General features: G+C 36.2%; 1 protein-coding gene across 1 annotated transcript in view; it reads right to left on the bottom strand.

Moving 5' to 3' along the window:
• LRRC38 (leucine rich repeat containing 38) overlaps positions 1 to 11,991 on the bottom strand; it is a 71,594-nt gene that overhangs the window by 58,052 nt on the left and 1,551 nt on the right. Inside the window, exons 2-3 of the transcript XR_004409243.2 lie at positions 11,091 to 11,151; positions 6,421 to 6,515 (exon numbers count right to left, since the gene is read on the bottom strand). The gene's annotated coding sequence lies outside the window, so the exon portion shown is untranslated. The remainder of the gene's footprint in view (positions 1 to 6,420; positions 6,516 to 11,090; positions 11,152 to 11,991) is intronic.

The following is an 11,991-nucleotide window of genomic DNA, read 5'->3' as shown; positions in this document are numbered from 1 at the left end:
AGCGGAAGTTCAGTATTCCTGGATCACGTACAGAACGTCAGTTGACCAGCCTGCATTCTGCTCAAGTAAACTCTGCTTTGCTCCTAACTCCAGAATCACTCACTAAGAGCCATTTTAACATCATATACCAACTATCTAAGTTTTCTAGTTGTAACTGTGCCTTTATATTCTGTCCTCTAGTTTAAAAAAAGATTTAGTAATCTTAGGTGAAAGTAACCCCTAAACAAATGGCCCATGCTCCACAAACATAATTTGGGGTGCTTCCAGCATTGGAGACTCAGTATTAAATATTGTGCTGTACTAAATTGGAACCCACAAAACTGGGAAGACATTCATTTCCTTCTGATTATCAGCTGGAGTACAGGATACTCAGTATATGGCTAAAGAAAGCAAAGGCTCTGAAGAATCAGACGACCTCCATTATTCTGTCAACATGAAGAAACAGCAACTGCTGCTACAGTGATAAATTTAATATTCTGAGAATTCATACTGGCTTGATGCTTAAAAATCTCAAGTGTAGAACATTCCATTCAGCCTCAAGCAAACCTGAAGAAACAATGGTTTTTCATTAAAATCTTTGTCATATTTGTTATGTATTTATATGCTACTGAAGAATTCTTAATTCTCTTTTGTAACTTTATGTACAAATGTTCTAGAAACGAGGAGGTCTATATTCCATAATCAAACTACTGCAGCATTCTGTGACTGAGCTTTCACTGAATTGTATTATCTAGCTTCCCATTACTGGTTCAGGACTTCACAGGTAGGTTGGACACAAGCTATGTGATTCTGGGTAGAATTTATGTGGAAGATGGGATCTCTTCTGCTTTGTGAGAAGTCAAACAGCACATTGTCCTAGGGCAAATATTTCTGTATGCTGAAATGAATGATCAGTATACATGCTTGCAGAATCAAGGCCCAAGGTCAGGAGACTTCCTATGCATGAGAACTCAACAGGAAACAACAGCTCCATACTTCCACCACCTGGCTAGGTTTGATTTTTATTCACAGGGAACAACATTCAATATATCAACACTTGCTTTTAAGTCAAAGTCCTTACTCCTGATCACATTCATTCCTTTATAGTTAGTAACAGAAATGTTCCCTTTTGCAGCTTGGCTTTGAGTCATGAATGTGGCGCTCTCTAACAGACAAGCAGGCACCAGGCTTCCTGCGAGAATGCCAGATGTCACTAAAAAATATCATAAACATTGTTGTCCCCTTGTATTTGTGTCTGTAGGGAAGATACACAGCAGCAGTATACTATGAAAGCAATGACTTGATGCATCAATATTTATAATACTTCTAGGCATCAGTACAACAATTCTTACAAGAGTTAACCTAAGGCATATTTTTACTGTAATAACAGAAAATGTCAGAAGAATGAATTCAATAGAACTAGCAATAATTAAGAATCAGAATAATTATGGGGATCTGAAGTTACTCCTATAAATTTAAAAAGTTTGTTTATAGTTAAATATCAATTAAAGCATGAAGCAGTTGCTTTTAAATGTAATTACTCACTATTTTAAGAGCACCTGCAGTATGCTATTACAAGTATCTTAACTACATATTACTTCATTAAAAAGTAAGTACAACCTGCACATTAACAATTTCTGTAGAGTTTTCAAACTCAAAAGCACTGATGTATCATTCACCTGAGGATGGCAAGTACCCCCTCCAGTTCAGGAGAGTATGATACACAGATTAAGTGACTTGCCAAGGGTTATAACCACAGGTAAGGGAAAGCCACCAACCCAAGAATCTTTAAACACAAGTGCTATTACAGCTTCATATTAGTTCAAATGAAGTGATGTTCCATTATGTTCTATGGTAGCACAATCCTTATTATTCTTTAATATAAGATGCCAACGAAGGACACAGGGAAAAAAGCAACTTACTGAATCTACCAAGAATCCTCAGGTCAGAAGTATGATCTGATTGTTTTTGATGAAAAACCATTCCATCCAAAAATTATTTCTCCTCCACCATCTGAAGTTTTGCAGTGTAGAAGCTACTGAACCACTGCAATTTAAAGCTTTAGTCATAACTGGCCTACACTATGCCTGAAGACATTGTAATGGTTATTAATACTCTTCTACTTAACTATATGAAGTATCAGATTAATCATACCCATCCTTTTCCAGACAGCTTTTTTAACCCGAAGTATTAATCATACTGAAGTTTTCAGCATCCAGTTTTCTTAGACAACTACTGATGGATACAGAAGGTAATAGTGGATATGTAACTTGACACTGTGTGCCATAATGAGAAGTTTGAATTAGTGCTTTGTACATTTTCACAGCTGCAGCATGGAAGCATTTATGTATAAATAAACCCACCATCACACTAGCCATGTGTCTTTGTCCAGGCCTTGTGGATTTAGGCATCAGACCAAATCCACAGCTCCCCCTGCTCTGCAACAAACAGTTGGACTGCAACACAAAGATCCCCATTCAATCATGTAGCTTGTTAGGCTCTTCCAGGCTGGAGAAGTCAGATTTTCAGACTCTGGTAAATGGTAAATCGGCAAGTGTGTCAGCAGGCAAGGAGTGCTGCACATTCCATACATTTTCAAGATTGTGTTCTGTTTCCAGAAAGCAGTGGGCAAGGATGATTGATTTTGAGACTTCAAAACCAAAACCAAACAGTGCCATCCATAAAAAAGTGGAAAAATGGAAGGAGTAAGGAACACAGAACTGCAAAACATTGTCTTCACTAAAGCTTGATTTTCATTCACATTTCCAGATCGTGTTAAAACGAAACAATGGACTTACCCACCTCTGCAGGATATTTTAGAGGTTAAGCCACATCAGTATTCAGATGAACTTGCATCAAGGGGAAAAAATTCCTAAAAATGGTTTGTTCTGACAGGTTAGAATTTTGTCTCAAAAACCCCATTTGTCCAGGGTCAGGCATACAGGGGCTCTAGATCATCAATCTGATCTTTTCCTTGTCTACACTTCAGCTTATCACAGAGTCATAGTTCTGAAGCATTCTCTGGGATTCACAGCTCAAATACAAGGAAAAGGAACCACTCAATTCATTGCAGACTACTCTTGCGGTATTAATGTTCTACTACATAGACATACAATGTCCTTATTTTTATGTGTAGTCAGGACCCCAGAAATTACCAAACATGAAGCATTTAAGTTCACTTAAATGTACTTGGATATGGCTGATTTCTTTCCACAGCTGCCCCTAAAACCTTCTGAAATAGGTTCTTCAAAGGTTAAAGAAGGCATTCCCTTAGATAAAAAATGCAATGGTTTAATGTTAGTTGAAATAAAGAAGTTTTACTGATAAAGGAATACTGACTGGGACAGAAGGGTAGAAAAAATTTGTTCTTCAGAGCACTCAAAGTCAGATCCTCCCTCTACAGCAAGTATGTTGAATCAATACCTGTATACATACAGATTCTTCCAAAAAGTATCATTTGATTTTAAGCTTACTTTTTCCTTAATTGAGAAATTCAACAGACATACCTCAAATCGAGCTCATTAATTTGGTTTAATGAGAAAACAGCTTCCAAAAAAATAGGCTTTTCAGAGATTTCTAGAGGGTCCATCACACCTTCTATCAAACTGTACCAATGCTTAACTATACTGTCAGAAGGGTTCAGCTTCTCCAGATGTGAGTTACTGAGCCACACCCTGGTTCTGCTAGACTAGAGTTGTATTCATTAGCAACTTCCCTCAATGTAGTAAGTATAGCCTGTTAGAAAGTCTGACGGCTTTGCTGATTTCTGCTATGTTCTAGATTTTGACACCAAGTACAGACCATAGTCAACTGCATTCTTCCTGTAAAACACCTCATTATGCACATCAGTAACGTAGCTTCTCTTTGTGCTTATAGTTATACCAAACCCCAGGATGCACTTCTCCACAAATGAAAAACTGCTTTTTAGTCAAAGATTGAGTTAATAGCAAATATTTTTGCACCTCTCTCCTCCTCGTTGCTTTGTACTCTAACAAAATTAAAAGGGAAAGAAGGACCTTTTTTAATTCTCCTCTTTCTGAAAGCATCATTAATTATAATGCAGTTCTGTGAAGTAAACATCAATCTTGTGCTCTGCATCTAATTTAGAACTGGATTATTTTTCTTCTCAAATGGTACAGCAACACTGGTATGAACCAGGTTTAGTCTTCTTAACAGAAGGTAATCTAGGAAGACTGTGCAGTAGCAGAAAGTATTTGCAACCTTATCTTCCAGTAGGAAAGGGAGCATAGTAAGAGCAATATTGATGCAATGCAACAATTCCAATAAAACCTGGGTAAAAACAGAAGTTCCCTCTGTTTTTTTGAGGGGAAAAATGGTAGAAACAGTCTATCCTATTCATTGGAGAACCCCTTTCTTGTTTCTCCTATGCAGAACAGGAAGCCACTGATGTTCTAAGAAAATGGATTTCTCTCTGCTACATAAGCCCTTTAACTAATTTCTCCTATAATAAGACTGCCTTCTGGTAACAACTTAAAGGCAATACTGGCCACCGAGTTAAATCATTGACTAGAAGTGGATGAACCCAAATCCTTATTAAAACACTCCCTCCTTCACTCTGGAACAACTAAACATTTTCTAACAAGGCAATTTTAAACATACTGATGTTTGTCTTTGGAAATTAGTGCTGTATGTCTCATTTGAGCTGTGAAGCAACTCAATTTCCTGCTTTTATCAACCATGTTATGCTCAAATAATGCATTCCTTTACAGTCCTGGGGATATTTTGCCTCATGACATTTTTGATTCATCCTGTGCAGGAAACAGGGAAGGAATTCACAGGTTCAGCAGGTATACTCAAGGGAAGAGAGATGCAAATGTCAGCTCTTCCTCATTTCCTATCTACCATTTTGCAAAAAGATACAGTAATAACTGAGCACAGCATATGTTACACTTGCTAGCTTCCTTCTTGAAGGAATGTCCTCTCCTGGGCACTAAGCACTGATGCAATGTCCTGAGAAATTAGGGGCAGCCATTTGCAGAACTGTCTGTATTTTCCTGCCTACATCCATACAAACTGTTCATGCAAAGAGAATTAAGAAAAGTCCACTTCTCACAACTTAGACACAGCTTTAGAAATTGGTGGTACAAGAGATTTTGACCCCAAACCCAGCCCTTAAAGGTAAGTTAAGTTATATGATAAAATACAGCTTACTCTTAACAGGCAGCCTTTGCTTTACTAGTAAAGTAGTAAAAGAATGTACATAGTGTAAATTGCTGCATAAAGTTACCTCTGTGGTCCAGAGCTGGACATAGCCTGAAGAAACTACTCCTGGCACTAAGATATGTCTCTTTGTAAGACACAAAATATTAATGAGATTATGAAAACGTGCATTGTTATTTACCACAACTCTCAGGGAGGTGAACCCAGCCATCTGTTCATTTAAACCTTCAAGTGTTGAATTTAAGAAATATTTAACTCGTAATCATGAAGTTACTCCCTGAAAACAGTTTTCTTGATGGATTTTTCTAGCTCATTTTGTCATGATTAATAATTAGCTTACTTTCACAATAAGCATGCTTCATTGAGTGGAAAGTAATAGAAGTATCTGGGAAGGTAAAGCATGATTGCATTTCATGCAGAAAACTGAGCAAGAACCACAGGAATGACTTAAGATTTGATACACCCAACAAGAAGCAATGTATAAAGAAATACACAGAATACTAAAATGAAAGACTCTTCACTGCAGGCTAATAATGCAGATGCACCATGACTGCACTCTCAGTAAACTGTATCCTAGCACCAGCTAGTGGTAAGAATTACTGAAGGCATTTTTATACGAAAAATGAACATGTTCATAATAGAAAAGCTTCAGATTATTATATATTGCCTTCCAGCCATCAAGCCTGATTTATTTTTAAAATGCTTCCAACAAAACCAAAGCTTCACAGAGTATGCCTGCACCATCTATACAGCACCTCAAGTGTTTTTGATTGATCCAGGGGCTACAAATTGGAAGAAGCAGTAGTACAGACGATAGCCAGATGCCTTCTCCATACTCCGTGCTATTTCATCCTCAGAGACAGCTTGTCACTACACAAGTAGTAGATAGTCAAAACAAGAGTTAAACACTATTCTTACCATGCATTTCCTTTCACAGAATATTGCCAACATCTTCTCTCAACATAAGCATTTCTTGTTTAAGTAAGTTTCAGCGATTAATTCAGCTGCAAAACTTACGGTCATCCATTTTCTGGACCCAATTCTATAGCGTTTGAATTCGCTTACAAACACAGTCCCAAAACTTCTGCTCTAGTTTGCAATAGATACCATCCAATGTCAGTTAATAAAATTAAATTTATCTAAATTTAAATGGAACTTATCTTTACCCCTGTGTCACTTGGTATAATTGACACAGATAAACTTTAGCTCATTAGTTGGAGTAGTACTCAAGTAATGGCTAGTAAGTCTTATATAACTTACGTGATGGACTGAAGACCACAGCAGCTGTCAAGTTCTGGAGAGGGCAATGTTCAAGTGAAGCATGTCTGTTCAGTCTTGGACTGAAGTCATCTGTTCTGTAAACAGAGCAAATAAAGTGTTAGGTTCCATAGCCTGTGATCAAGAGGTAGTGAACTGACTTCACTAACATGACACCATTCCCCTGCCCCATCAGATATCCTGGTTACCTTGTTGCTAAAGTCATTCATACAGGACTTGTTATGCAAATTGTCATGGGAATTGTAGGAAGGCCACTCAGATCATGCATATGGAAGCCAAATATCTAAGACTAACTAAGTATGACCATATCGATTCCATAAAGTGGTTCTGAAAAGGAACCTCTTCATAGCACTTGTTGGCCAACAGATGAGGAACCTATGTACAGTATAACAGAGAAGCAATGAACTCTGACAAGAATGACAACCAAACCAGGCGACATTTGTGAGCAGTGCGAAACTTCATTGATAAGCTTGGATACTGCTTTAAGTTGTGAAAAACTAAATTTTTATAACAAGACCTGCTACTGGTACAAAGATGACTCAGGCTGTAGAAAGCAGAAATAAAAATACAGACTGTGAAGGACCTGGAGGCTAAGTTAGAAAGAATCACCTAGACCAGAGGAAGTGAAAGAAGCAGGAGTACTTAAGTGCTTGAGTCTTAAGAGTCTCATTCCCTGGGACATTTAAAGAACAAGTTACCTAAATATCAGTACTTCAGCCAATTCTTTGTTTTATCTATCAAAAAATGCTCTTTTAAAAAAACCTGGTAACACTACTTCCATTTAGAGCTATTAAGTAACCAGTAACCCTAGCAGTTCAACTCTATCAGTCTTTCCCAGAGGAATTATTAGTTTAAGCCATAACATGCAGCACATTGTCTCATATGTTTACAAGGACAAACTAGAATAGCACAGAAAGTTTTGATAATAAACAACTTGTTCCAATTAACAAGAGAAAAACTGGTCATATTGGTATCAGTTGGGTCTAGCCAGTTTCATGGTTACTTCAGACCCTCTGATGAGAAAAACCTTTTCTAGAAAAGACTTCTACACACAAGATGTTCCCTGTCTCTAACCGCATAAGAGTCACCTTTTCAGTCACGTTGAATATATTCAGTCAGACACAGAGGTCTACAAAAAAGTTTTTGCTAGTAGTCTCTGCTGTGTGCTGATATTATGTGCCTGTTTGTGTTTAAGCACACGGAGGTAAACTGAAATTCTAATTCATGATTTTAGAGAGCACAATAGCAGCAATATTGATATTTTCAGAATACAAAAAAAAATTTAAGTGTTCGGAGCTTTAATAAACTAAAGATTTGTAGGCTTCTCTGACCACCAGAAAGTGTAAATTGAAGTGCAAGTCCCCTGGAACACCACCAGGTGGTATATATTCTCAATGTAAGTGCAGGGAAAATGAAGATTACTTGCACACATAATCAGATCTACCTAAATTTCAAGCACAGATAACCAACAACACAGCATAATCAACAACAGCAAAAACTTCTAGACAAAGAAAATTGAGAAGTCTATCTGGCAATAAACAGGGGCAAAAGAGGCACAAAGACCAGCACAGACTATGACAAAACTAGACAGCTTGTTCTTATTCAGTGTGACTGAATGATGGATGCTGGAAAAATAGTATTTACAGTCACAGATGTGTCCCAATACAAGTGAATAATACTAAAAGGGAATGACTGAGTTATAGAAGAAGAGCATTTGAGACAAGGTTGATACTGGAAGCTGTACTTTTATTGTAACAATGGATGTTTCCTTCATGTTCCCCTTATAATTATGCAAAATCTATCACCAGCCTTTTTAACACTGCCAGTCTGTTAGCCTCACTGGTTTTGGGTACCTCTGAAAGCAAGAGGTGATTGGCCTGCTATAGCATTTCTCACTCTGAGAAGGTAGCATATTGCAGTAAGCTTCATAGAGACAGTTATAATTTAAATTAGCAGCTTGAGAGCCCTAAGATTCATACATGAAAGACTTCTATATCAAGAGTGACATGCTAAAAGATTTCTAAATACAATGAGTCTCTACTGCTTAATGACTCCAATCTAGCAATATCAATCCCAGGCCAGAGATAAAACAATATTTTGCTCCCCTACATCCTTTTTCACCTTTTGCAAATAAGCATACAATAACAGTCCTAAATTACAAATCTTATTATCCACATAAGAAAGTCCATTTGTGTCAGTACTTTGGTTATCACAGTTGAGATAAATACTAATTATTTCCAGAAAGAACTGTAGCTTTGAACTTCAACAAAGATTCTGTCCTGTAGGAGCCTACTATATCTTTAAAACCAGTGCATACTACACAGATCCCCAGCCTCCTTTCAAATGTTAGTAAGGCCTTACAGCATAGCAGGAATGAGTCTCATCCAAGTTTTCCCTTTGGTAGTGTTTTGTTTCAAGTTAAGTACTGAAATAACACCTAACATTCTATCTTTGAAAAGCAGTAGTTATTAGTGAAAGAAATTAATACATTTTCAGTCAGAAGGACATATGCCAGATTCAACGACCTTACATAGCTCCTGCATTTCTTTAAAAGAAAGGGTGTTAAATATCAATGCCTTTCTGGTCCACCTTTCACTTTTAAAATCTATATTTTAACAGCATCATAGAAAAGTGTAAATGATTTGGAACTTGGAAAAATCAACAAGGAAACAGGGAAAAACATACTTTATTACAGGATTATGGGTCTCACTACATTAGAAGCATATGGGAAAAAATTGTACTGAAGGTACAGAGATATTTTACTCACACTCAAAGCATGCAGACTAAAGCTATAGAATCTGGCTAAGTGATAGCTAGTTGGAAAACAATAGTGCCTATTAACACTTGAGCAAAGCACAGCTGCTTAGTGTAAGAGTGATAGGATAAACCAAAAAATGCACAGACTGGGAAACTATCAGTGAGGTTCCTGAGGTGGAATAATTGGAATCCCTGTAATTCAATATATGTAATATTGAGCAGAGAAATCACACCTTATGCCTCAAGATTCTCCAAATCCTTAAGCCTTCTTTCACAGATAAAGTGAAAGTTTGTGGGTATCACATTATTCCCTATTCTTGTTTCTCAAAAGGCAGCAGAAATTTGTGAAGATGATTATAGAATTTAATCCATTACAAGTCACTCTACAAAGCAATTTTACTTCTTCTTGCTTACCCTCTTTTGGTTTAATGAGTCCCAGTGACACATAGAGAGGTCAGTATTACTGTCACACAGCTTAACACCACCACTCAAGTTATTTCAAGCAATTCCAAAAGCGAAGTGTGTATTTTCCAAGTGATTTGTTATCACACAGAACTAACATATTATTAATCAAGGATACCCTTGTAACAGATCCACCAAGCATTTGGCATAGATACTGTTATAGTTGCAGTGTGGCTTATTTGCACCCCTTGTGCATTCATTCATTCATTCTATTCTGTACAGTAGAAGTTCCTGTACTAACTTTGTCAGGTTACTACTTACTATTACACCCACAAGCTAGTATTCATCACAGGCATTCTCATCTTTATCCTAAGGAGATCTAGATCATAGGTAATTGGCTTGTTGCCATACATATTTTTATTAGTAATTCATTGTTATAATGCAGAGGCTGACTTGTGGGCAGACAGACTCACTGCAGTGTTCTGGAAGATTTTGATAAGATTTCTAGCAGGCAGAAGTACTCTACCTCTTTCCTCTTACTTTTCTTCCATTCTTTATCTTTTCTTATTATTTCTGTTGTCCTAAATTTTGGAAAGAAAAAGAATCTGCTCTGATACAAATAGGAATTCTATACTATACAATGCTAAATGAGAACCTTTTACTTTTTATATATATATATAGTAGCGATGCTTACAGTTTAAAAGGAAGACTATTGGTCAGAAGTGATTTCTTTATGTACTGAGTATCCCTTTGTTCTTTGAAAGGTCTTTGGGGATGTTTCAAACTAAAAATTGCAAATATCAAGCCTAGACAAGACTCTGCACCCAGTTGTATAAGAATGGAAGCAAATAGGATACAGGTACAACAGCATATTTACTAACAAATAGCTGACACTGTTGGGCAAGTGATTTAGGAGTACCCATGGGAAGACCAGGACTACACACAACTGCTTCTGATAATAATGTTGCAACTGTTAGTTACCAAAGTTACCGATAAGCTGACAGCACCAGACAAGTTTTTTCCACTTTTTGCAGTCATACAGGTAATATGCTTATGGCAGGTACAGTTCATACAGATATTGAAAGAATATTGCTGTTTTCTACTCTGAGAATTTTGACTGAAAAAAAAGAACAGCTACAAGTGGGAGTTCCTTAGTTTGTAGACAAAATAATAAATGCAAACAAATCCAAATGCCTATCCTGTTTTAAAGAGCAGTTAGCAAACTCTTCAACATTTCAATTCTTTGTTTCTACTTATTCTCTTGTAACATAGTTAAAGTCTTATTAGCTAACAGTCTAAAAAAGAAAAACTGAAGCAAAATAGTTTGTCTTAGCATTCAAAATTCTTCTAACGTTTATAACATAAGCCTTCCAAGAAACTATGAACTTTAACAAGAGCTTTTTTTGACATATTAGCTTTTATTATCATAAAAATATAACCTTGTTTTAGTAGCAATTACATGTACAAAATCGAACAGCTACAGAATGAGCTACCTGAGAAAAGACTGTGTCTACTTAGTTCAGAGCTCCATCTTTTCAAGAGTCTCTTCTTCATCTACAACATAATAGCATACAACAAAAAGTAGTTAATAAGTTGTAAATGTTAAAAGCAACACAGTTAGGTAGTCTTCATAAGTGATTATACAGCTATAAAGTATTTTGTATTTGTTTAACATTATATTTCTACACAATAAGAAACAAAATGTTTTTGAGCAAGTATAAACAATTTAACGTTTAAAACCATCCATTAAAAATCTACTCAAGTATAAGCATTTAATACTAAAATATATAAAAAATATTTCTGAAATCTTCAACTAAGCCAAGTATAAACCAAGAAAATTATCTCAGCTACACAACCCTCCTACTTTATCACTACACAAAGTCAAACAAAATCCATAAGGAAATATAAAATATAGGAAAAGAAAGACAACCAGCCTCACTGAAAATAAAGTTGCCTTCATACTCTATCCCTCAGCCTAAAATTACTCTGGCCTTCCACCATGACTTTTAAAGTTACATCCATCGATCAGTGGCAGGGTGAGTCTTCAAATTAAGCATCTGAAGAGCCAGTACAGACTTGACCAGGAAGGAATAGGGAAGTAATATTAGTATTGATCAAAAGTCTTTACTTCTTTCTGTTCTAAACAGGTGAGTAAATGTTAATGCTGTAGTAATAAAATTATAAAGCCAAAATAAAATGAAGCATTAAAAATATCAATATTTTGTAGTTAGTGCTGTAAGTCTGTGGGCTGGCTTGTTGATACTTACCTTGCCTTGGTTTACAATCTTAATAACAATACAAAGTAACAATACAATAAATACAATAATAATACAGGGGAAAAGGTTAAAATTAAGAAGATAATAGGTTAATTTATTTTTAAAAAGGGGTGTGTTT

The sequence above is a fragment of the Tyto alba genome, unplaced genomic scaffold, assembly GCF_018691265.1.
Source record: "Tyto alba isolate M040663 unplaced genomic scaffold, T.alba_DEE_v4.0 Super-Scaffold_20000042, whole genome shotgun sequence".
NCBI classification, from domain to species: domain Eukaryota; kingdom Metazoa; phylum Chordata; class Aves; order Strigiformes; family Tytonidae; genus Tyto; species Tyto alba.
Note: the sequence above shows the minus strand (reverse complement) of the source record. Positions and strands in the feature narration are given on the sequence as shown.